At 39.0% G+C, this 27,823-nt stretch overlaps 1 protein-coding gene across 1 annotated transcript in view; it reads left to right on the top strand.

Annotated features, from left to right (window-relative positions):
* LOC105479556 (translation initiation factor IF-2) overlaps positions 1-27,653 on the top strand; it is a gene marked incomplete at its 5' end in the record, with an annotated part of 108,038 nt that extends 80,385 nt beyond the window's left edge. Inside the window, one exon of the mRNA XM_011737566.2 lies at positions 450-27,653. The remainder of the gene's footprint in view (positions 1-449) is intronic.
* Between the last annotated feature and the right edge of the window lie 170 nt (positions 27,654-27,823).

Consider the following 27,823-nt stretch of genomic DNA (forward strand, 5'->3'; position numbering starts at 1 on the left):
AAAAGGAGAGAGAGGAAATTCAGTCAAAAGGCTGTTGTAATAATCCAGACAGTCTCATATAAGCCTAGATATACAAGGTGGGACTGGGACTAGAAATTCAAAATTATTAAAATAGAATAGTAGATTGGATGTGTAATTAAATGTAGGGACTGAAAGGTAAGAAAAACTTGAAGATGATTCTGACCACGTTTTCTGGCCAATAAGACTGAGAGAACATGGAAGATATTGTAAACATAGGAAGAGGAGGGAAAGGGAAAGGAAGTTAATTTCTGTTTCAGATTTTGAACTTGACATGAAGGGGGACATCAATTTGTAGATTTTAGAAGATAGTTGTATATTTAGAACTGAAACTTTGAGTTCAGGGCTTACAGCATGATCGTAGAAACTGTGAAGTAGATAATATTGAAGGGGAGAGAACCAATAACTGTATTTGGGGTTTTGTCTCTAAGAAATGAGGAAGAGAAGAGAAAGAAGTGAAAGGAATCTGTTGAGAGAGCAGATGAAGCGATCCAAGAAAAGACAGTGCCATGGGAACCAAGAAAGGAGACTAAAAGTGAAGAATGTTGAGTCTGAGCCAGAGAAGGACTGATGGAGCCATTGCCACTGTAACCTCAGAGAGGGCAGCTTCACTAGAACAGTGACAGCAGAATGGAGATGGAGCCAGTGGGAAGAGGGGGTGAGGAGAGTGAGTGCAGCCTGCTCTTAAAAATATTAGTCATAACAAAGCTGAGGGATCTTGCTATACATCCTATAAATCATTTCTAGTTGTGACCTACATTGTCTTCTAATTGAATGTTGGCTCAATCAAATTTCATTAAAGTTTTAACTGCCAACAGCTACTAAGATAATTTTTGCTTTTTTAATTTAAGACATTAAAAATAGAATCTCTGTATAAACCTGGGGTTGGGGTGGAGAAATAGCTCAATGATTCATTTATCCTCTCTTTTAAAGTACATCATTTAAATCTCATTATGAATCAACTAATTTTGGGGGTTTTATCCTAATAAGATAAACCTAGAAGACCTTAAGGAGTTCTTGAGAGAGAGGGGTGGGGTGCGGGAGGCGGTACTACCATTAAATCCAGTTGGAATTGCATATGTTCAACTGCTGTAGGGCTGGGGTCAGGGTTTAATTGTGAGCCCTACACACTTGAAGTCATTATTTCTTACTTGGCTTTCTCCTCCTGTCACTGTAGATTGCAGGCTGTATTGTTTAATGTAGCAAAGGAAGAATAGAAATGTCTGCCTTCCTTGCAGTTGAGTACTTTTTATTGTCTCATCCCCTATTTATTACCGAGAAGGTCTGGATTTTAGATCATAATCAGTGAGGCTCGTGGCTCTCTTTATCCAGTGCCATGCCCAGCTCCAGGTAGGTTTATTCTACTGAATTTCAAATTGAAGACCTGTGTGTATTAATTTGGTTTTAGCCAATTATATTTTAAATACATTTTCTGAACCGGTTTTAGGAAGTTTGTTAAAATCCAGTTAAAAAGCAGGATTTGCAGAGATCAAAGATATTAATTACGTAATACATCTCACTCTGTCAGTGACATTTTAGAAACTATACTAGATAGATTTCTGCAAAGGAAGTGTTTCTTTCCCAGGGGAAGAAACAGGAATCCCAGGTGAAAGAAGTTTTAAAGAGCTAAGAAACCTGAGGAAAGACACTTCTGCTTCTAGTAATCGCAGATGCGGGAATTCCTGCTGAAAACCAATTTTAAGAAAAGCTGTAGTTTATATGTAATGTATTTATTTAGACATAATTTACTTATGTATTTTGTTTATTACTTGTTTACATGGTAGCATCTCCCTGCTAGAATATAAGCTACAGGAAGGCAAGAATGTTTGTTTTGTTCAATGATACATCCCAAGCACCTGGAACTCTATCTGGTACATACCAACTGCCCCATAATTATTTGTTGCATGAGTGAACAAATTATCTAAAACTTCATAAGTCCTGGGAGCATTTCACTTTACTACCACAGGGTAGCTCTCTGTAATGTCCCGTCCTGTCCCTGCCCCTTTACTCTCTCAGACCTCTTTGTTCTCCCACCCAGTGCACTTGTACTGCATCTCACTCCCCCAGAGAACACAACCCAGGGGAGATCTCCTGCTCCACTGTTTAATGAAAAGAATCCTCCATTATCTTTTGTTCATTCTCGCCCCATGGAGTGGACATGAGAGAAGTGTCCCATGGCCCTCTTGGTCTTGGTTGGAACAGGAGTGCAATGAAAACTGGACATCCATCTTAGGACTTAATCCTACTGAGACCATAAGCTGAAAGAGGCGCTCAATATCAGCATGGCTTCTGTGGCATCTTGATGAGTATCATGGGCTCCACACTTAAATATTAATATCTTATTGTTTTGATGATGATGATGATGTTCATTGACCCAGGGCAAAAGGTAAAGGTTGTATTATAAAGCTGATTTATTCAATCTCTGTGGTTGTTTACCCCATCCCCTTATTGAACAATTAAAATGCCTGTAAGTATTGTATTGAGAAAGAAAAAAAAAAAAACTTAGGCAGAAGATATCATATTACCCATCCCTATGTGACATTTTGGCTGGCCAAGCCATAATGGCCAAAGAGGAGCAGCTGTCAAAATGTAAGTGGGGTTAGAAAAGAAGAGAGGAACTTGCACTTTTGTACCTACAAGGACCCTCTTTTCTCCTCTGGTAGCCATGGAAACCACTCGTTGGACCTCTTTTCAAGAGACCCTGCATGGGGAGCACAGTTGACTGATAGCTCCAACTGCTGCTCCTTCAAGTCCACCATGGCACTCATGCCCAGGCCATGTTTCCTCCAGACTTCTCCAGGTAGAGATGGAGCAGGTGGGGTTGCCAGAGGCAGGCCATCAGGCCATCTTGACTGATGTGGAACTTCTAATGCTTCCAGGTCTGAAGGCTCACCTGCCACTTACTGCTCCCTCCTCCATTATCCTTTACAGGAGTTTCCTCCCCATAAATTTCTTGTGTATCGAATCCTGTCTTGGCATCAGCTTCTTGGAGGACTTGAACTGATACGCACTCAACAGCCAGTAAATCCTGCTAATTCACAAAATCCTTGATTATCAGTACTAAAGAAAGACACTGTGGGTGAAGATGTCATCTTCTAAAAGACTTACTGGGGATAATCTACCACCAAATGTAGGTGGCAAATGCCACCTTTGATCACATAATGGAATCAATGATGGAGGTTATTGATCTGGTTCAGAGGTGACTTTAGAATGTCCCAAACCCTTTAAATATGTGTGTGTTGAGTATGTGTGCAATTCTCCTTGAAGAATATTTATAACTTTTATCTCATTAATCTACAAAATTATCAGCAGTGGCAGCTAATTGTCAGTTAACTGGGTAGTTCACAAGTCACATTAACATGAAATCTGTGTTACATAACTTATTTTATGCAATAATAGTCATGCCTCCATTTTTCACTCCAAACTAAGTGAACTTTAGTCATCTTAGGAGCTCTGCAAACTATGCCTCTAGTACAAAAACAATCAGTACTGCATTCTTCATCTAATACTGAACTTTAAGAGAAAACATGCTTTAATTTAAATAGTTATTAACATGAAAGAAGTAAGTAATTGAGAAATCAGTAGGTTAATTTTTCATATTAGGGAATTAAATCTCAGTAGAAAATGCTTCAACTCTTAGCCCAGACAGTGCTTAAAGTTAATCCACTGGAAGATAGTGGAAAAACAAAGCACCTCTAGCAGCTGTTCTCAAGGAGAAGGTTTATGTCAGCACCGCTTACATCAACTATACTCAGAACATTTGTGTCAGCAGTATAAATGCTGGCATGTCAGCATCTCTGTTTTATACCTACCCCCAAAATGTGCATAGTTTAATTAGACCAAATACAGAGAATGGTTTGTTGATAGCTGATCCTGAAAATAATAGCTTCCTAAGGGAAACATTCCTGCGTGACCCTGGGGGACCATCTGATACTTGTCAGTGAAAAACCAGCCCCTCGTGGCTTGTTCCCTACAGGAAACTCTTCTCAGAAAGTAATAACTTTACTCCTGGATCTAGTGGAATATTTTTGGTGAGTTGGGACCAATAATTTGTCTGGACACCCACAGACATCTGTGCTCTGCTACTACCAACTTTAGCTGAGCACTCTGAATTCCTCCCTATGCAGGTTTATCTTGTTCTATGCTCAATTTCAATGTGAAAAAGAAAGCTACAGAGAGAACTAACAGAATAACAGAACAGCCCTATAGTCCACCGTTAGGTTAAAATAAGTGAGGCCTTCAAAGGGACAGCAGGTTCCTTGGAAGGGAGAGTAACTCCATGGGCAGAGAGTGATTTAAGGACAAATGGAGAACTCATTTTCTTTCATCCTGGAATGTTTTTTGAATTTGTTTGGTCCTTACCTTGGTAGAAAACTCTTGCTCAGCACTCTCAATGTCTCAGTTCCTAGTCGTGAGTGGTAATTTTAGGAAGCAGCTCAAGTTCTTTCTTCAAAAACTGAGGGAAGAGATTTTGTTGGGTGGGGGAAGGTTAACAGTTGCATAGTGCTTAGGTTGCTGTCATTTCAGTCACCAAGGGGAGAATTAAATCCAGTTAAGGTTTAGAAAATATTGAATCATTTGAAACCCTTTCTGTGGAGAATAAGGTGCTAGGAATAGATGTCAGAGGAGAGTTAAAATAAAACTGCGTTCAGACTTTTGAAGCAGAAACCAGAGATTTCTCTATAACAATGACAACCAGATACTAACTTCTGATGAAACAGTCACCACCTCCAGCTAAGTTCCTTCCTGACCACTAGCTGAGTTCCTTGTATTTCAGTTTCTACTGGCACCTTCTTTTTCTAAAAGGAGCCGTCACCTAAATCCTGAATTAAAACATTTGTTCTGAAACACACACACATACACACACACCGATACTTTTAAAGCATTACTGTTCATTGCAGAGATATCATGGGGTAGTCAGCAAGTGTAATGTGGTCATCATAAATTCAGATCAAGTGAGGGCCCTTTTCTTGGGTTTTTGGCTATTTACTAAAAAATCTTTTTACCAGGGCTCTGAAAGAGACCCAGAAAGAAAAATAGAAAGCTTAACTTGGGGCCACAAATGTCCTCACACAGTAGCAGTTAATGCTTCTGCAAATGCCTGTGGCTATGACCCCACTGACTCTTTAAAAGAAAAAAAAAGTATGCAAATCTTTCTTTCCAGTTTAACCAATGTCTGTTTCACATTTTAAAGATATACTTTCATAGTCATAATTCTGGAAAAGTCAGTTATGGACATGAGGATCAGGGTAAAATATATTAGGTGTCATATGTTGCTTTGTTAACACAGAGTAATAATTTTTACTTGCACTGCATCTTTTTGGAGAATCGCAAATTGCTTTACTGCTGTCACTGCAGAGCCACATTCAATCATTTTGAGGAATTATAAAAGACATTAAAAAACCTCTGAAGATGAAAGAAGGAAAATGCTTTTCCAATCTAATAAGAAAGGAAAAAGAAGTGTCACAGGAAATTACAGACTGCTGGACCTATATGAGTACCAGAGCAAATGATCAAACAAGCCCTTATAATACTACATAAGATACGTAACAGTGACACAGCTTTCTGAAGAGCATCATACAAACTAGGATTATGTGGGGTTTTTTTGAAGCAGTTTTAATGCCAATAGACTTCTGAGTTCATTGCATTGAATAAGTAACAAGGCGTCATGGACTGGGAATAAGAGACATGGATCTAGCCTTGTCTCTTCCCCACGTGACTCTGAGTAAATCACTCATCCTTTTATTTCTTGGACTCTCCTCCCATAAAATCATGTAATATTTCTTACTTGTCAACATCCCTTGAACTAGAGCCCTTGAGAAGTTTAGGGCTGGGGCCCAAAATCCTCAGGCTATTTGTCTGTCTAGTAAATGCCGTCTAGGGTGGCTGCTTGGCTTGCAGGATACCCACTGCTGAAATTCATCCCTTTCATGCAGGAGGTTTGGGATTGAAAATGGCCATATCTAGACCTCAGGATCCCACTCTCCTTTCCTCTTGTCCACTGCTGATTAGTGTAGACACAGACACTTTACTCAAACTCGGTTGATTAAATTCTCTCTCCCAGGACGCTGAATGGAAAGACAGAAAGGCATACAGTGATTGGAAATTGTCAATCTAGAGGGTCACAAGACATTTAAAATTGTGAAATATAATAGCATAGAATAAAATAGATCAGAGGGCGATATTCTCAGCATCTCTTCCCACCACTCATTGCAGTGGCTTCCTCACAGTGCGTAGGACTAGCTGGGGCCAGCAGTGCTAGTCAGAGATTCCCAAGGTCCCATTTCCTATTCCTCCTTTTTGGAATGCTCCACTCTACAATGCTTCACCCTCACCTAGGATCAACCAGGTGCCCCCAAAGAGTTGAATCTCATGCCTGTGGGCTCATCCTGGGGCCCTGTGACTGGACCCTAGTTCCAGGAGGTGGCCTGGTGAGGGAATTACTCTTGCTGGCTGGCACAGGATTTCTTTTGTGGAATTGTATGAGATTGGGCTGCTAGAATAGTGCTGAGACATTGATTTGGGAGTGCTGCATACCCTATGGGGTCCTGTCAGTGGGCATCACTAGTGGTAAGAATAAGGCTTGTTTTGTGAGACTTTCATTTCATATATATAATTATGTAATTTCCACGTAAATATTATATAGATATTTATATAAATATTTTCTATATAAAATTCTTATTTAATAGAGAATTTTTATGTGTTGATATTATAAATTTATATTTATATATATTAAATTGACATACAATACATTTCTTATTGTGAGTCATAATAAAAAATACTGCCCTTGGTGAGCTACCACCTTCACCTAAAAATGTATTAATGTATGTAAAACCAGTGTGGGTAAATGGCAGTAGCAACACCTAATACAATTATAGTTTAATTATCTCAATCAAAACAATAACTTACAAAAGGCAGAAATGAAGAAGAAACTTTTTTGGTTTTTTTGGTAGAGACAGGGTTTCACCATGTTGCCCAGTCTGGTCTCGAACTCCTGGCCTAAAATAATCCACCCTCCTCAGTCTCCCAGATTGCTAGGATTACAGGTGTGATCCACTGCTTCCAACTGAAGGAGAAACTTCTATACCACGATATACAATTGCCAGTTATGCTGATTTGGATTCATTCATGAGTCTAATAAACAAAATAGATGGATTCTTCCTTTGAGAACTGAATTTCTAGCAGTGCTAGAAATTCTAAGGTCAAAACAGGCAAGTCCTAATGGTGACAGGTCGCCTAAACTGCAGTTCACAACTGCATTTCTTAAACAAAGCCCACCATTTCAGGGCCCTTGCAGATGTCTGAGTCTAATCATTATTGTGAAGACTTGAGTTTAACCTTCTCATTTCACTACCTCTACCCTATCTACTATTTCAAATTGGCATTTTAAAATTCTATTATATTATTGATCAACAATGGAATTGTAAAATTCCATCATTTTATCATTTAAATAAGATCTTTTAATTCCATGTGAAAAATAAAATCAGTCGAGATAAGTGAAAAATCAAAATTTCAAACAGTTTTATATTTGCATGATTTCTAGAAATGTCAGATATAGCTTAAAATCTTTCTTAATCTATTCAGTCAGTTGTGTTGAGAGTCGACATGTTAGCCCTGTCAGTGCCTGGTCAAGCCTGAAAGAATCAAACTCTATGACTCAAGGCTAAAAGGAAAGTTTTAATGCTTGAAAACCTGTCAACTACCTCATGATTTTTTCCAGTTTATAGAACTCATTATAGTAGTATTCCTTCCTCTTAAAAATTCATCCATAACTTACTGTCAGATACACTTCCTTCAATTAAAGGTTATTCTTCCTCATAATGTTTCCAAATGTGTACTCCTTTTTTCTTTAAAAATCCTGAAGTTATTAACAAAAATAAGAAAGTAGGCTTGATCATCACATTCGTTGACAGCTAGCATCACTCTCCCTGCCATTTTTTTCTTTGAGACACCACAACCTTTTCATGTTCACGCTGTCTGTGCATGTTTATGACATCTATCACCAGAAACCATACCTGCTGGGGTAAAGATATGGCACCAGAGGAGGGAGAGACATCGCCAGCCAAATCCCTTGTAGATTATGTCAGAGTAAGTGATGATGGTGGAAGCTTGTAGAAGAACAGCAGAACCTGTGGGATCCTAAGATGCTTTATCTACATCAGAATTTGTGCAAGCCTCCTGTGCTGAACATTTTCTTGAACATTTTTCATATTCAACATAAGCCAAAATTCCATCTTTAAGCCAGATCATTCCACATCCCAACTTACTCAACTAAGGCTATTTTTCAATGTTTTTGTCATCTTGTTCGATGGGTGCACGATGATTTGGTATTTAGTTCTGAGTCTACTCAATATTTTTAGGAGATCACAGTCTTATAAGAAAGTGACATAAAGAATGGGAAAATGCAAGTATTGGCTTGTCATTGTCACTATCTTTTTTTCAGAGAAGGGAACACTTGAGATCTCTTTTGCCTTTATTCCAAATTTCTGAGCATAGCTGCAAGGTTCTTCATGATTTGTCTCACCTCCCATTATTGCTTAGTTCTGGTAGTTCTTTAAAATCTACTCTACATATTATCCATTGCCTACCACATTCAGTTTGCAGTCACCTGCTCCAGGTGAACATGAGCAGGGAGGTGTGTGTGGCAAACAACCATTTTGCTATGGTTTAGCATTTATTGCCACTTCGAAGTTATGCTTTTGGCATTATCTCCAAATGATATTATATAGATAGTCACATAAATACACTGACAGGGTATGTCATCGTTCAGCTATTCATCACACTGTCTTAAACATGCAACATTGGTGGCCCATACTGCCTGGATACCTTCTTTAGATAAATCCTATGATTTCTTGTAAACAGCATTTTTATGTGTGTGTGCTAGTGGTTTGTATTTGTAAATATAGCAACTCAAAATATAACACAATTTTTATGTATTTGTTTTGACAATTTCCTCAGTTTTTAATAATCTAGGACCCCCAACTGAAAGTCGTCACAAGCTCTGTAATATTTGTTTTCTACAACTTTTAAGTTCCAGGGTGCACGTGCAAGATGTGCAGGCTTGTTACATAGGTAAATGTGTTCCATGGTGGTTTGCTGCACAGATCAACCTAGGTATTAAGCCCAGCATCCCTTAGCTATTCTTCTTAATGCTCTCCTGGCCCCCATCCCACCACACAGGCACCAATGCGTGTTGTTCCCCACCATGTGTTCATTGTTCTTATTGTTTAGCGCCTATTTATAAGCGAGAACATGCAGTGTCTGGCTTTCTGTTCCTGTGTTAGTTTGCTAAGGATAACAGCTTCCAGCTCCATCCATGCCCCTGCAAAGGACATGACCTCGTTCCTTTTTATGGCTGCCTAGTAATTTATGATGTATATGTACCACATTTTCTTTATCCAGTCTATCAGTGATGGACATTTGGATTGACTCCATGTCTTTGGTATTGTGAATAGTGCTGCAGTGAACATACACGTGCATGATTTATAGAATATAGAATGATTTATATTTCCTTGGGTATATACCCAGTAATGAGATTGCTGGGTCAAATGATATTTCTGCCTCTAGATCTTTGAGGAATCACCACACTATTTTCACAATGGTTGAACTAATTTAAATTCCCACCAGCAGTGTCAAAGCATTCCTTTTTCTCTGCAACTTCACCAGCATCTGTTGTTTCTTGACGTTTTAATAAGCGCCATTCTGACTGGCACGAGATGATATCTCCTTGTGGTTTTGATTTATATTTCTCTAACGATCAGTGATGTTGAGCTTTTTTTCTTCTGTTTTTTGGCCACATGAATGTTTTCTTTTGAGAAGTGTATGTTCATGTCCTTTGTTAAGTTTTTAATGGTTTTTTTTTCCTTGTAAATTTGTTTAAGTTCCTTGTAGACTCTAGATATTAGACCTTTTTCAGATGGATAGATAGCAAAAATTTTCTCACATTCTGTAGGTTGTCTGTTCACTCTGATGGTTTCTTTTGCTGTGTGGAAGCTCTTTAGTTTAATTAGATCCCCTTTGTCAATTTTTCCTTTTGTTGCAGTTGCTTTTGGCATTTTTATCATGAAATCTTTGCCTGTGCCTATGTCCTGAATGGTATTGCCTAGATTTTCTTCTAGGTTTTTATAGTTTTGGGTTTTACATTTAAGTCTTTAATCCATCTTGAGTTAATTTTTGTCTAAAATGGAAGGAAGGGGTCCAGTTTGAATTTTCTACATATGACTAGCCAGTTATCTGTCCCGCACCATTTATTAAAAAGGGAATCATTTCCCCATTGCTTGTTTTTGTCAGCTTTGTCGAAGATCATATGGTTGTAGGCATCTGGTCTCGTTTCTGAGTTCTCTATTCTGTTCCATTGGTCTATATGTCTGTTTTTGTACCAGTACCATGCTGTTTTGGTTACTGTATCCTGGTAGTATAGTTTGAAGTTGGGTAGTGTGATCCCTTCCGCTTTGTTCTTTTTGCTTAGGATTGTCCTGGATATTTGGCTCTTTTATGGTTCCATGTGAATTTAAAAATAGTTTTTTCTAATTCTGTCAAGAATGTCAATGGTAGTTTAATGGGAACAGCATTGAATCTACACATTACTTTGGGCAGTATGGCCATTTTCACTATATTGATACTTCCTGTTCATGAGCATGGAATGCTTTTCCATTTGTTTGTGTCATCTGTGATTTCCTTGAGCAGTGGTTTGCAGTTCTGCTTGAAGAGGTCCTTCACTTTCCTTGTTAGCTGTATTCCTAGGTATTTTATTCTTTTTGTAGCAATTGTGAATGAGAGTTCTTTCATGATTTGGCTGTCTGACAAGCTCTGTAATATTCTTTTACACATCCCTGTTTTGGTATTTGCTGTGTTCTTTCTGTTCTTTGCTGTTCTTAAAGAAGCAGCTCCAACTTACATCCTACTCTTGGGCGGAATTACTTTGCTCTCATAGTACATATCTTTATTGCAAACCATCCCATTATGCATTGTGTGTCTATATGTGTGCCTATCTGTCCCTCCCATACACTGTGAAGACTCAGTGTTACCTTTGTTAAATGTGAATCACCAGAACAACAGAATCTTTTCATTCACCTGCTAAAAAGACCAGCAGGTATCCAGGACCCACTGAGCACTGTGGCTAGGCAGCATCTCTCAGAATGTCTGCATACTTCAGTTGCCCCTTTTGAGTTGCATAGTAATCAAAAGTCTATTGCATTTGTTCTCACATCTTTATAACAGTTTTACTAGTTATCATAAACAAGTAATCTCATTAAATATTAAACAAACATAGAATGAGCACAGCAAAAATGAAAGTTTTATTTCTGTGAAATGTATTCTGAAAGCTTTGGGAAAACTTGATAAAGGAAATCACAAAACAAACAAAAATATCCTGACAAATTAATTATGGGAAATACCATTATACATAATTGAAGGGAAATTTTTAAACATCCAGATGGATTCTTCACTCAGATATATGGCAAGTATCATTAAATCTTTGCTCCATTTTAAAGAAGTCACAGTTGAAAAGTGTGATGCATGGATGGGTCAGTTTTTATCAAGAAGAACAAGCTAGAGCTCCAAACAACAGTGTCAGACTAATAATTTTTAAAAAAGGTCCTGGCTTTACATCACAAGATTGGCAAATTAATTAAAGGTATAATAAAAATGTTTAAGAAATATTCTTTTTAACCTTCTTTAATCCATGTTTAAACATGAACTAGCAAATCCTTGATAAAAGGCCTTCTACTGAACTTTGCCCTGATTCCTAACCTTTGCTGCTAAGAGTGAGTAAAAACAATAGAAACTAAAGGAAAGGAGGAAACTCCTCTCTGATGGGGAAACTGAAATGTGACTGACGTGCTACCTGTGGTTATGAGTTACCTTGTGGAGGACTCTGGGGTGAATGAGAGATGAGAGATGGAGACAGAAAGCCTGCTGATTTGGGCCCCTTAGAGTTGCTCCCAAGACCAGGCACACACCTTTTGTTCTAGAGTTGACCACACAAACAGCATCTTTTCCTTTGTACTTAAGTTCTTTAAAGCTGGGTGTGTTTCATGTGTAAACAAAAAAGTCTGGGTAATAATAATTTTAAAACCTCTACCTTATATATTAAGGAATTACTAAGGAATCTTTTAATTGACTCAACAATATTACTGGATGTAATATTACTGGACATCTCTTCTGTGCCAGGCTCTGAGAATGGAACAGTGAACAAATTAGACAGTCCAGGTTCTCCTGGAACTTACAGGCTAGTGCTCCAAGGGCTGTAATGGATTGCAAATATAAATTTTGTATTTACATCACACTAATGTTTATATCATAATATTATTGCATTCATTATGTGTTAATAGTTCACAGATCCAACATGGACCTTGAAGAACATGTGAATATTTTCAAGGGAGTAGCCATAAACCTTTAGTTGAATGCCAGTGAAAATAATTACATATTCCAAATCATATTCCTGTGCCATTGTCAAATTCAGATTTTGGTGTTAAAGGAACTGTAAGACTTAACAAGCAAAGCAATTTCTTATGTTCTCATGATATAAATACACAGAGAGTAGCCCCATGTGGGTTGGTTATTGCTGGGTGACAGCACTTGTAGAAATTCAGAACTGGAAGATGCCTACAGATAAGGAATGTGAAGCACAGAGGAATTAACTGGTGTATTCATGGTCAGCCAGACTTCAAATGTGGCAGATCCCAGCCAGGTGTTCAGATAGTAGGTCACCATGGCTTGAAAATATGTCACAAACAGTTTGTTACTACTAATAAAAGAGTAACATTTGAAAATTATTACTTTTTTTCAGAAATTAGGTCACATTTTAATTATTCCTGTAACATGCTCATTTGCATTCTTGAGCAGAAGAATGAATCAGCCTATTCCCTGCTTGTGAGCCAGAAATTGCACATTCCCTGGGAAGTTCCTGAGAGAAGATTGTGCAAACAGAGATTACGAGTCATGTTTCTTGTCACCGGACACATAAAGGCTAAGAATTATGTGAGCTGGTAGAAAATCCAGGGCTAGAACCCAGTATCTTGAGTTTTTTAAAGAGTCTTGTTTTTAATCAGCTTATAATAAAGGGTAGGATGGACTCTCAGTCTTTAAATATGGATGAGAAAATTTAACATGTGATTATTAGTGGCCCAAGAGAAATAAACCCACATCAAATGAAGCTCAGTTTGTGATATCTCTAGAATACTTTCTTTCTCTGTTCCTCAAAGATCTGGTGAGAATTGTGTAACTTCTGCTTGTTGTAGAGGAGGTTAATACTTTGCCCAAACTTGGGCTTCATCACATGGTATTAGAACATGCCACCTAAAGCCCTATTCAAATACCTCAAATAAAACAAAATATCGTTGATTTGGGCCCAATGCTGTAAACTTCAGTTTCCAAAAGCTTTCAGTGTCAATTACCTCCCACAGCAAAGCAGTCCACAAGCCTCTTGATGATGCTCAGAGTCTTATATCATCAATTGCAGGCCTGTTTATACTTCACAATAAAATCTAATTTCTTGTAGTTACTGTTAGAGTTAGGCTGCTTAATGAATCGAATTCCTAAAGAAAATGACGAACTCAGAAGTAAACCTGAACTTATTAAAACAAGCTTGCAATCCAAATTTCCAGCAGCAATGGGACTTCCTAATTCAGTTCATTCAATACATGCTACTCAGCAGTTTTAAGGATATAGTTTGCAGAATATAGTGAGATCTCTTCCCATTAGAGGTAAAAAGTGAATGGAATGCAATTCATACAATATTAATAACTTGCTCTACTTTACAGCTTAGTAATAAAGTTATTTATGCTCCCAGAGGCGTTTCATGACGTTCGCATTAGAAAGATGGCAGTAGACAGGTGGGCCGGGCCTGTGACATTTAGAAATAGCAGAACTGTAACACCTTCCTGCAAGGCTACATAGGACGATGGCTAAGGAGAATTACCCTGGGACAAAATATTTATACACAGCACACTGAAGAAGATACATAGACTCTAAATAAACCTCTGTCCTACTTTTTGGAACAAGTTAATAGCAAAAATTGTAATTTAGACAAACATAGTCTGGACATATATCAACTAGCTACTGCACCACAAATTTATCTTTCCCAGATCAACTATATCTTTTCAAGATTTAAATTACACATTTCGCCTAGCTCCTCATACATTAACATAAGTTATACTCAACCTCCACCATACACATAGATGAAATTTTTGTCTTTAATTATGTACTGTTTTATATTCTTTTATCCATACTATTTTCTATTGTTTCCTATATTCAGTTCCAAGCACCTAGAAAACAATGATCACATCTTATCCAGTGTTCCTCTATCTCCCATAACACCTGCCACAGTAGTAAATAAAAGACCAATGCTGAAGAAGTATTTGTAAATAAAGAAATAAGATGCCAAAGTTTTGTCTGATAATCATTTTCCATGATCAGATGTAGGATATACAAACAGAAGGAAGTGGTGTCATAAATAATTCATAGTAGCAGATAATTGGAAGGTCATTTCTATTTTACTTTGAAATGCATTAAGGCTGGCCACAACTTTATAGAACAGCCCACTTATAGTCTCATCAGCAAATGATGAGTTATGTGCTGTGGTAAGCTAAAAGATGAAGAGGCATGGAACACAGTTTCCATATTTTGTCTACACAACATTTATCACCCACTTCCTTCTAGCATCCTATTAGCCTTCTAGGTAATTAGCTCCCCTATTATGTTCAATCCTGTTGGGAAAGTGAATCCAGGCATCACTGGATTCACTAATTTCAACTAATTTATCTGTTATTCCCTGTCATAGCTAAGGGCTGGTGCATCACTTGTACTTGGCCAATCAGACCCACTTTTCCAGGGCTTGAACTTCAGGCCATGTTATGCCAAGGCAGAAAGGAAAAAGAATATTCCAGGGCTGGTAACATATATGGGCATCCACCAGATCTTGCTCCTAAGACTTAGTGGAAATTTTAGGTCCCTAAATTCCAAACAAGTTCTGGTAATCTGAGTTTCTAATGAATTCACTTGTAATAGAATATAATAGACTTATTTTCTATTGTTTGCAACCAAAACACCATAACTGCCCTATTGGGCCAATGCTTCCCTGAGAAATGTGGAAGTGGAAAACCAGGACACAGACACAGCATAGCACAAGGGTAGAGTCTGAGAGGATATGATGAGTAGAATCAGGGTCACAGAAGGCACAGAAAGTGCGGGAAGGTTGTCATTGTGCAGTAGTCAAAAGTAGGGAGGTTCAGAGGAGGCTGATGCGTAGGGTAAGGTCAAGAATCATACGAAGAAGCAGATATGCCTGAAGCATAAGACCCTGCAACCTCTAGGTGGCCTGGATCCCGGTGGCAGTTCAATTCCCAACCCTTTTTCTCAGAAGAGCCCACTGTATATTTCCCTGGATTTTCATTCATTTAATAATCTCCTTTGTACTCTTCCAGGGCTTTCCAAAAGGAACATATAGTGATTAAATTGTGAGCTCTAGGGTCCAACTGCCTATGTGAAAATCTCACTCTGCCACTTATTTAAATTTTCCTATCTGTAAATTGAGGCTACTAATAGGTACCTCATACCTCATAGGGTTTTAATGAGGTTTCAGTAAGATAATCCAAGCACACTGCACTCAGCCCAATGCCATTCTGATATATCAGAAACAAATCTCATGCATCTCTTCAAATTATCTCTACTTCACACCTCCTAGACAGCCCACATTTGTGGGAATGCAGGGCCCTCACCCTTGGCCAACCAAGGTAGCTGGGCAAAACACCCTGAGAAGCCACCGAAGCTGCCTTGTGATGCAAGCTAGAAGTGACATGGAGTTGAACCCCTGTTGGAGCAAACGCTGATCAATGGAAAAGGGATGAGAGGGAATCAGGCAGGTATATTCCCCTCCTTCCTGCATCCCTGGACTGCTGCAAGGTACAATTTCTCCCTATGACTTGTCTGGAGAAGTTCCTGGTAGACCGGCTGAATGACTGGCTATTCTGGACACAGCTCCCAGGAAGCAGGAGCCAAGGTGGTAATGTTTCCCATCCCAGTGATTTCCCATCCGTCTTTGCGTAGTTTCCCTTCTTCCTCATTCTGGCTCCCCTAGTTTTGCACCTGTCATATAAAACTCAGATTTTAAAATCCCTGTTCAATTCAATCTCTACTTTCCAGGTAACCCAGTCCAATATAATATTAATAGTGTTATTATCATCACTTGAACTGGCTGAATTGGGCATCTGTTACTTGAAACCACAGGAGTCAGGATAAAGCAGTGAGGCAGAGTGTGCACTGTCACGCTAAGCTCAATACTGACAAACAGGTGAGCTACTCAGCTACTCAACACTATGACCAGAAAATACTTTTTAGAAGGTATTGAAGGCTTGAAGATAACTTTAAAGACTAAAACTAGATGCTTTTAAAAATAGTTACTAACAAATATAATGATATGCAACAAGATGCTTTATGTTAAAAGCATAGATGTTTCATATATAAATTCTCAGATGAAAACTTTAGAGAAATACTGAATCAAAGAAACAAAGTTTTTTTCTTTTTCTCCCTTATGGAAATATTCTTAAGCCATTTACCAGTTTCTTCCCCATACATTGATGCTCATAGTCTTATTCTCTTGAAAAGAAACATTTGCAGGATGATAGTTTGCATGGAAGATAATATTATGAAGTGTTGAACAATACCGTTATATTATCATAGCTGAGGAGAAAGCTAGTGCAGTTATATGCTATATGTCACAGATGTTTAAAAATATAAAATATGTCTTATGGCTGAAAGGAAATAAAAAGGTTCACAATGGTAGTTGCTGGCTAATAAGCAAAAGATAATCTCAAAATGGTGATTATGACACAGATCCTGGACTCAGGCAGAACAGGCTCTAATCCCTGCTCACTGCATTCTAATTTTGTGTCCTTGGCCAAGTTACCCTATAGTTCTAAGGTTTAGTTTTCCTTTCTGCATTATAGTATGTATATAGGAACAATATAGATATAGGTTAGATATATAGATACAGAATAAAATAGATACAGAAATAGGATGGGATGGGTGCGGTAACAGAACCCAACTTAAAGGGCTGCTGGGAGAAATGGAGTCTTCCTCATCTCAGTAAATATTACCATTAGTCACCTACTTGCTCATCCTTGATTTCATTCTTTCCATAGCTTTCTCTTATCACCCACATCTAATCCATCACAAATTTCTATCAGCTCTCCCTCCAAAATGCATCCTGCATCCATTCTCCTCTCTTCTGCCTTCGATGCTGACATCAAAGCTACCATCATCTCCTGCCCAAGGTACAGAAATAACTTCTAATTGTTCCACTCTTCTCCTTATATAATCCGTTTTCCACACCGCAACCAAGTGATCTTTTATAGCATGAATTGCATCATGTTACTCCCTGCTTAAGACCTCCAGAGGCTTTACACTGCACTGAGACTGAGTGGAGAGAATTACCATTGCCCACAGGCTCTCGTGACCTTGCTCTTGCCTGCCTCTCCTCTCTCCTCCTCTAGTCCTCATCCCCAGCTCATAGCACTGCCCTCAAGCACATATGCTGGCCTTCCTTCTGTTCTTCAAACAGATGCCGTCCATTCCTCCTTCAGGATCTTCATATCTCCCCTTCCTCCTGCTTAGAATACTCTTCTCTCAGGTCTTTGCATGACTTTCTCCTTCTCAGCATTCAGGTTTGTTTTTAAATCCTGCCTTCATAGGCAGACCTAGCCACCTGTCCCTTAGCAGACCCTGCCCCATCACTCTATTCCTTAATGTTGTAATATTTCTTCAAATGACTTCTTGCTATCTATAATTATCTTATTGATTTAGTTATTTAATGCCTATTTACCTAATTTGAATTAAGATCCACTAGAGCAGAGACATTTTCTATCCTGTTTACCACACTACTCTCAAGGCTGAATAGGTGAATATGTGCAGTGCTTAGTATAGTCTCATTTCCCTGGCACTTCCCAGTGCTGGGATCATGAATTGCTTTTATGATGGAAGAAAATATAAGCTACTTTTTCTTTGACCAGGAAATGATGGGTTTTTGTTTTTGATCTGGAGTCCCGCTCTGTTGCCCAAGCTGGAGTGCAGTGGCACGATCTCGGCTCACTGCAACCTCCACCTCCCGGATTCAAGCAATTCTCCTGCCTCAGCCTCCTGAGTAGCTGGAATTGCAGGCACATGCCACCACACTCGGCTAATTTTTTTGTATTTTTAATAGAGAGGTTTCACCATGTTGGCCAGACTGGTCTCGAACTCCTGACCTCAGGCAATCCGCCCACCTTGGCCTCCCAAAGTGCTGGGATTATAGGCGTAAGCCACCGCACCTGGCCAAAATGTTGTTTTTTTTTAAAGTCATCTGTCCTAATTCCAGGTACTTGGAAAATTCTTTCTCTGTTGTCCTTTAGTAGCATCTTGGATTTCACAATAAAACCTAGTTTCCAAAATACCAGGATAACGTGAAGGGTTCCTGGAGTGGAGACAGAATATGTACAGATAACATGGAGGGACAGCTGGCTGGAATAGACAGTCCTTAGGGCAGGTGTCCAGAGGTGTGAAGTCGCAGACAACATTTTCAGGAGCTGCTGTCGAGGAGCTGGCTCACGAGCTGGTGACTATGGAAAATGAAAGCAAGTTCACGCTGACAATGCCCGTAAAGAGCTTTGTGAAGCCATGACAGTGCTCTTCAATTTTAACATGAAGAGAGGGCATGTGAGTTAGCAAGACTGGCCAGAGGCCAGAGCCCAGGGCCAGCAAGCCTTTCCCTGCTGTGAGGTGGGCAAGTTAGTTGCTCCAAAAACAAGATAAAGTGATTGAGTTCTTTTCTCAAGAGGGAGTTGGAGTTTATCTGCTCTGAGGTACCCTGCATTTAAATCTTTATTATCTGTTCTTTGAGAAATACCCAACTTCTCAGGTGATTGTAGACCTTTTCAGAGTCATCACTAAGGCCCTTAATGCCTTAGAGAGGGTTTCTGATTTGCCTTCATCAGTGTCTCCTTTGCCAGGGATCTACATTCCCTTAACCTGATCTCAGGGTCAGGAACTGGGGAAGAAAATGAGTTGGAGGTGGCCATAAGGGCCAATCTCAGAAAACATGGCCAAGGAACCAGACACTCCTGGCCAAGGCCCTGAAAGAGAATAAGGTTAGTGGAGAACCTGCATTCATTCTCCAAGTAACTGACATAATCCCCAAATCCAAGCCTGGGTAATCTGAAAAAGTCCGTGAAAGTCCTAGAAGCAAAGAAAGCAAACTAGTTAACTTCCAGGAGACACTAAGTCTTCCTCCCAGACATCTTCTGATGTCATACACAGCTGGCCACCTGGCGCAGTGAGCAGTGAGTCCCTATGATACAAACCCCAGCATGGTCTAGATCCTGCCAAAGTAATTAACTTATATCAAAAAAGTAGGTTCAAAATTAAAACAAAGGAATTTTAAATGTTAAACTGTAAATGTAAAAGTGCACAGCTGCTTATACTAAGTGGGTAAACTGCTTTGAAATTGGTTCTGAATTGGCTTTGTGTTCATAATGGGACTTGATTATTTCCACATGGTACTTAGCAGGCACATAAAATTCCACTAATATGAAAGAAATGTATTTTAAATGTTGGTTGATGGAGGAAAGAATACTTTTATATTACTAAAACAAAGACAATGCAATTCTATGGCAACTGAAGTATATTATCTCAGAATACTGATTTAAAACTTTGAGTAAGATAGAATAACTTAAAATGATCATTTAATATTAATACGTATCAAGTTGATTAGGATAGAACCCTTTTTGGTTTGTAAGAAACTGATTTAGACTTTTAAATAAACTTGAATTATGTTTGAAACCTTCTGGGAAAAATATTTCCCAGAGATTGCCAAGACTCCTTGATCTAGGCGTCATTTGCTGTCTGGATTAATTTCCAACATTTGGGTCCTTCTGCATTTGCACTGTGGCTTGTCCATCCTCATGTTACTCTGTCCTGTTTGGACTTTGGTGACATAAAAATAAACAACCATTACTCAGCACAGTTTAATTGCTAATAGTGTCAGCCTCTGGAGTCAGTCTAGCTGGGTTCACATCCTGGCTAGGTCTCTTATTAGCTGTGTGACATTGAGCAAATCACTTGACCTTTTGTGAATTTGTTTTATCCTCTTTAAAATACAATACTTCCTACTTCAAAGATTGGAAACCAAAGAAAAGTAATTCAAAATCCCCTTCAACAGGGTCATCCAACTAAAAAAAACTCTTGAGGATTTGCATTGATATGCAATATCGACATGTCCAAGGCCTTCTTCCAGACCACTAGATTCTAGTAATTTGAACCGGCTTCTCCTCTCCCTCAGATCAGCTCTGCTTAGTACAGTGTTTGGCACAAAGCAAACATTCAATAAATGTTAGCCAACATTAGCTGCTCATCTGCTTTCCTTAAAAGCAAAGTCATTTCAACAAACCACCCCTGCGGCCCCAAGACACAGAAGAACAGCATCCAGTCCAAGCCCTCTGGCCCAGGTGGGGAACAGCAATCAGACTCTGCCAGACATATTGCCTTGATAAATGTGTGCCTCCCTCCTTGGACCACATAGTTATAGCTTTTAGAATTAAAGATAGCTCCACTTATGTGCCCCTGTATGCCAGGATATACTTGTCATTTATAACACGATCTCATTGAATCTTTGCTTTTAATATTTGCACTGCTGTAGGAGAACACAAATGTTAATCTCTGATGTTAGTATCTTTAAGGAAAACTAACTTCATTTCCCAAGTTCCTCAACTAATGATACTTTTTTTTTTGTATCACGATTTGATAAGTATGCAGTGATTCAGTATTCAATTATAGTCTTGCTCAGTATTTTTATGAGAGAATTATGACCTTCAAAAAAGTTAGTATGTAAAGTGTGGCAAAAATTTTAACTCATTTTTTAGGCTTTACTTTTTATTGAAATGTGATATACATACCAAGAAGTGCACACATAATAACTAAACAATTTGCTATATTTTCACAAACTGAACACAACCATGTAACCGTTATCCAGATAAGAAAACAAAAGATTATCAACATTGCAGAAATACACTTTGTACTCCCTTCCTGTCACCAACTCCTCCCCAAAGGTAACCATCATCCCGACCTCTGACCTCGCTGGCGTGTTTTCCCTGTATTTGTACTCCGTATGTATATAGAATCACAGAGCAGAAACTCTTTTGCATCTGACTTCTTTCACTTAACATTCTGTTTGTGAAAATTGGCCTCATTGCCATGTATAGTTGTAGATGGCTCATGATCATGACTATGTAGAATTCCATCTTTGAATACACCATATTTATGACTTCTGCTATTGATGGGCAGTTTGAAGATGTTATGAATAGTTTACGTCTTTTGGTGCACATATGTACACACTGCAGTTGAGCATCCACCCGGAGCTCATTGCCAGGACACAGGGTATACATATGTTCTGCTTTAGTAGCTACTGACAAATCATTTTCCAAAGTTATACCTGTAACAATTTACAGCCCACTATCAGTGAATGAGCATTCCATCCACTGTTCTTCCACGTTCTAAACAAAACTTGATATTTTTCATTATTAAAAAATTGTTTGCCATTCTAACTAGTATGTATCAGGGCATCTTTGACTTACTCCTAAGTCAAAGTTCTTAAACCTATTTTTTCTCTGTGGCACAAAGTCTGCAAATTCTATCACACTCTCTGGTGGTGATGCAGAAGGACGATGCACGCAGACTACACTGAGCCACCTGGAGCACAATCTCAGCACAGTTTCACAACCTGAAATATACAAATCTTACCCATGCAAAAAAAAAAAAAAAAAAGCCTGGGAAAGTCACATAGAGCTTCACTCAAAGTCTCTTGAGGAGGAGGTGGTGGGAGAGCTATAGCACACAATACACAGTAGGGTTTCCTAAGGATGCTTTTCCCACTGTCGTGTCAGGTGCCGCCTTCCTCCTCAGGACTCCCTTCTCTTGTTCTCCTCTTTTCCATGCTTGGACTCCTCTCCTCCTTTTATCCCCATTCCTTTCTTTGATCCTTTATGTCCAACTGTTGACTCCCAGGCTCTCTCCCCGTCATTCCTCATCCTGGACATCATTCCTCAAGTCTAAGAGGATGGTCTGGCCAAAAAATAGCCCTTTCTCCCTAGAGAGAGAAAGAAAGGCAGATTGTAAACATTTTAACTGAATTCTTCCTCCCGTTAGTACTTGTGCAGCAGAGGTTTTTGAAATACCAGTGTATGCTGCACTCTTAGCTTCACCTGTCTCCCCTGGTAATCCCTTTCCATGGGTATCTTGACCAGGCAGAGAACAAAACAGCCCAAACCCAAAGGACTTTTTCACTCTTTTGTGAAATACTAAATCCTCAAATGGGATTTTGCTGGGAGTCCTGGAAGAGGACGGGAGAACAGTGTATTTAAGAAGCAGAAATGCTGAGAGAAGGAATTTCTTTCTCATGCTGTGGAAGGAAGCACGAGATCTGAGGACTCTGCAAGTAGCAGGAACTTGGGCTGCGCTCTGTGGCAGTGCTAGAAGGTGGTGCTGGCCACATCTAGTCTAGGTAAGTCTACATAAGAAGACTCTGTGCCAACTGAAAAGGTCCCCCCTCTAGGCAGATGTAGCCCAACAGGCATACAGCTTGATGAGCAGCAGATAGTACCTTTGTCCAGAGGAAAATGGATCAGCCCATGCCAAGGCACAGGGCCTGGCTGCCTCTAGGCCCCCTCATACCCTCAATCTAGCCCTGTGGACAGTGCACAAAATGCACCTCTGTGTCTCTACAGAAATATAGCCAGACATCAGAGGGAAGCCTCTGTAGTGCACCTAGGGAGGAGAGACCCCAAGTGTTGACAACCTCAGCTTTAGCAAAAGCCCAATACCCCCCTTACTATGGAGCAGAGAGCCACGATACTGTAAGGAACCACAGATGTTGAAGTTTAACTGTGATTTGTCAGCTGGGGTCACAATGATCTAGCAACCAGAGACCTTGGTCTTGATCCCATACCATTCGACTTCCTGGATATTGATACAATTCTGGAAGATCAGGGATCCCGAAAGTAATTGAAATTTGGTTTCCTGGCAGCCTGGTGAGGGGGAGTAAGGGTCTGTTTAATTTGATTTAAAGGCAATAAGAACTGGGATGTTTCTTATATACTTGAGTTGATTTGCTACACCTATCATACCTGAATTACAGTTCCTTTTAAAAAATAAACCATTTTTGTTTAGTGAAACTATGAAATTTAACATGCAAATGACAACAAAATGACTTCTGTTTAGGTCTACATACATAGTTTTTTATTTAGTCCATGTAAACATTAGAATGCATTCTTAACTTCGAATGTAATCCTGTACAATTTTATTGACATTGTTCCTAACAAGAGGTTATAGTGCTCATCATATAAAACATGAGGAATTCAAGATTATAATGGGCAAGGGCCTGACATTTCCAAGTATTCACTTGGGTACTAAAACAGATTACTTTTCAATATTGTCTCCTCGTGGCACTGCTTTTCAGATTATTTTCTTTTTTTTTTTTTTTACCTGAAAAGCAGAAATATCTGAAATGTTACTGCTCTATTTACAGTTACTCTGAACTATTTGCAAGCATCTACAACTGAAATGTTTGCTTTTTTAATACACAGTAGTGATTAGTTTTAATGACACTTAAAAGACTAGTACTTGAACATTATATAGCTTACTTTTGTGACAGCCAAATTAATGATTGAAATTGAAAATTAATTTTATAACTCATTGAGAGGAACAAATATCACAGTCAGAGACATCCAAAAATACTTAATAAAAATTAAATGAATATCATTCTCATTTAACCTAAAATAAAGATGATTTTCGAATAGCTTTTCCTTGTGAAAAAAAAGTCCAGATAATAAAACAAATATTTACTTAAAACATGTGACACCTTTTTTTCTTGTAAACTTTTCACAAAAAGGACTGGAAGAAGAATTATTTTATCTTATTAGAGTGAATAAAATCATAATAGTAAGAATGAAAAAAATCTGATATTCAATTATGCCATAGATCTTTAGGTTCCTTTTCTCTCAAGAGTTCATATTTGAACATGGCTTATCTTCACATAGTCCATTTTCTAGAATGGTAAAAGACAAATATGACCATTCCCAATGCTTAAACAAGAAAACTGGAGCACCAAGTTTTAATAAATTCCTCAAGACCATAGTCAACTATTAAATTCTCCATATAAATGTACACTTTAATGCCTCCATGTTTTTCTTTTACCATGGGATGATTTTTCCTTATTCTCTCTGCTTCAAAGTGCTTTTTATACTCTAAGATCAAACTGGAATATTACCCTCTTACATCAAACCCTCCCTAACCTTCAGGCAGAAATAACTGAATAATCATTTTCACCAATTTCATTAGCTTTAATTATGGAATCTTATCCCTTTGAATTTTGAAGGGGTTTTTTAACTGTGTCCCAGTACACGCCAAAACTGTATAGAAAATACACCAAAATTGTTACCTCTGATTGTGGTTGTGAGTTGTACCATGTATAACTTTTCAGTTTTTCTATATTTTCTAAATTTTCTGTAAAGGTCATATAATTTATGATTAGAAAAAGCAAAACAAAACAAATATGACATATTAAGTTTTATGAGCTATAATTTATAGCTGAGAAAAACCAATACTCTAAGACTAAGCCATAAGTAGAGATATCTGAGGATGAATAAAAGGACTTTGGATGAAGGAGGAACAAAAAATCCCCAAAGAAAAATGTTACCACCTTCATATATTATATCTGCATACTATGCCCGTTAGGCAGCTCGGGTTGTCAAATAGACCCTTGGAATACCTCCATCAGTTTCAATAAGGGTAAGACAATAATCCAAATGGACAGATGACTACTGACAAAACTAATCTACCTTCCTTAAATGAAATGAATGGAATAACTTAGAGCCTTCTGGGGAAACATAAGACTCAGTGAAGAGTCAATCTCAAATGGCTGGAGCTCCAGACTAAAGCTTCCTGCTCTCAAATGTGAAGCTGAATCTAAAAACGGCCAACAGTGCCTGCTCATGTGTACTGAGTAGGGGAAAAGCCCAACTGCCACATGAAGAGGCCCCAAAGTACTGTGGCATAAAGAAAAGAAGGCTCCCCTCTCTCTCATAAACTGTCCGGAGGAGAGCGGTCTGGTCTGGGGCAGCTCTGTTCCTTGCAGCCATGTAGGCACCCAGTTTCTTTCCACAGTTTCTTCACCACAAGGCAGGGATTAGAACACTACAGGCCATGGACCAAATCCAGCCTGCCACCTGGGTTTGCACATAACATTTTATCAGAATAAAGCCATGCCCATTTGTTTACATATCATCTTTGGCTGCTTACACGCCATACGGTAGAGACTGAATGGTTACAAAGCTGAAAATATTTACTATTTGGCCCTTTACATGAAGAAAAAGTTTGCCCACCCATGTTCTAAAATATGACCATGCTGAGCACGGTTGGAGGCAGATTTAAGTTCCAGCTTGTGAAAAGAGCACCCAGCCAGCATTACTAGGCCCAAGCTCAGACGCAGCACATATCACATCCCTCACACTCTACCACAGAGGTATAGTCACAAGTCTTCACGTAGTTGTAAGAAGGCTGGGAAATGAGTCTCTGGCTGAACAACCATGTGTCCAGCTATATCTTTACAATGGAACAAAGGGAGGGCAGTCAGTAGCCTCCACCACGTTTTGTGTTTTGTCCATCTGCTTCAACTGACATCATTAAAAGTAGCATATATCCACCTGAGTGTCATGTCATAGGCAAGTGGCTATATTTTTGCCCACACCAGAAATGTACTTTTGCTGCAACCAAATCAATATACTTTCTAGTATTGTCTTGGGAGAACATTGAGGTATGATTTGGCACAAGAAGGAGGCAAGTATAAGAGCTATCGAAAGTGCCAAGCCAACCCAAAGACAGATTGTGTTTTCTTGGAACATGCAGTGTCATAAGGAAGCTGGTTTAAAATGGTATCCGCTCTTCTCAAACGACGTCGTGGTGTCAAAGGGTGGCCTGGTGAGTGTGCCACGTTAAATGTATTTGGAAGCTAATGCCTTCAAAAATGTGCTGTCCAAAATTCTATTTTGTAAAAATATTCTTCAAACACACAAAGTTTGAACCCATTTACAAAGAATTGACCACACACAAAATAAACTGTAAGTCTCCAGTCAGGCTCCATTTAAAAAGAAAAAAGAAAGTGTACGTAAAAGGATCCAATGAGTAGTAACAATTTCCATAGGAGACTTTATAGTGCATTTGCTCTACCACCATAAGAGATTAGAAGTAAAAAGGCATCTAAGCTGATCTTTCTGCTAGGACGATTCCCTGCAGCAAGTTTCACTGCCTTCTTTGATTCAGTTTTAAATGTCTGGAGCAGCATGTTCTCCCCATCCTTCTCCAAAGGCAATTCAACGTCCTATGGGAGATTTTTGCAACAGCCATGGTGTAAAAAGTAATAGAATGAGGAATGAAGAGTTAGAGATTCTGGTCCTCACTCTTCTGCTTCTCAACCACATGGACTTGCATGATTCATTCCATGAATTCACTCAAATTGTGTCGAGGCCTCTCTGTGGGAGAAATAAAGATGACAGAAACTAAGCCCGGCCCTTTAACAGTTTATAATCTAATGCAGGAGTAACTGCAAGAGAAAGAGAAAATACTTTGATGGGTGGCTGGAATCACACCTGTTGTGAGTGATGGTTGAGGAGAGGCAGGCAAACTGTTATGGAAGGTGGATGAGACCTGGAATGCAAAGAGGAAGGAAAAGGTGGAGGTAGGAGAGGAATGACTGGTGGCCAATTTCAGCTAGAATATGTATCAATTCACAGGGGAACAGTGGAAAATCAGGAAAGATAGAATGGAACCAGTCCTGGAAAACTAATGAATTTTGTTTTTTAGTAAGCCAAGTGACTGAAGGTTTCTGAGAAGAGGGATGATTTGATTAAGGAATAGCTTTAGTAGGATTATTTACATGGTGATATTCACATGGTGAATGAATTGGGGATAGGGAGACTACTTAGAATCTCATTAGAAAGCCATGATAACAAGACAGATGTGGAAGAGATTATCAGTAAGGAAGAAATTCAAGGAACTATTTTCCCTGTGTTGAGCATTATCCAGTTGCTTATTTTAGAGATGCCATAATCAAAAAAATGATGAAGCAGAAAATACAATACTTAAGATGACAGATAAATACTTGAAATTGATGTGACAGAAAAATAACAGACTAGAAATGCATTTCCTTCTTAATTTAATGTTTATGAGGATTTTAAACTATTTTGTAAGCTATGAAAGGCTGTGAAAATGAAACTCTGGGAAGGATGTAGGAGCAGGTTCCTCTTATTAAGAAGATAGAGTCGGCCGGGCGCGGTGGCTCACGCCTGTAATCCCAGCACTTTGGAAGGCCGAGGCGGGCGGATCACAAGGTCAGGAGATCGAGACCATGGTGAAACCCCGTCTCTACTAAAAATAGAAAAAAAAAAAAAATTAGCCGGGCGCAGTGGCGGGTGCCTGTAGTCCCAACTACTCGGGAGGCTGAGGCCGGAGAATGGCGTGAACCCGGGAGGCGGAGCTTGCAGTGAGCCGAGATTGCGCCACTGCACTCCAGCCTGGGTGACAGAGCGAGACTCCGTCTCAAAAAAAAAAAAGAAGATAGAGTCATAGGGAAGAAATTACTATCCTCTCTAGGCTTTTCACATTTATGACAAGTTAGATGGGCCTTCTAGGTGCTACTTTGAAAACTTTTAACTAGGAAGACAGTCTGGTGTTTTTTTTTTTTTCTTTTTTTCATGTCATAGAACTATATTTTGCATGCAATAAA

The sequence above is a fragment of the Macaca nemestrina genome, chromosome 5 (genome assembly GCF_043159975.1).
Source record: "Macaca nemestrina isolate mMacNem1 chromosome 5, mMacNem.hap1, whole genome shotgun sequence".
NCBI lineage: Eukaryota > Metazoa > Chordata > Mammalia > Primates > Cercopithecidae > Macaca > Macaca nemestrina.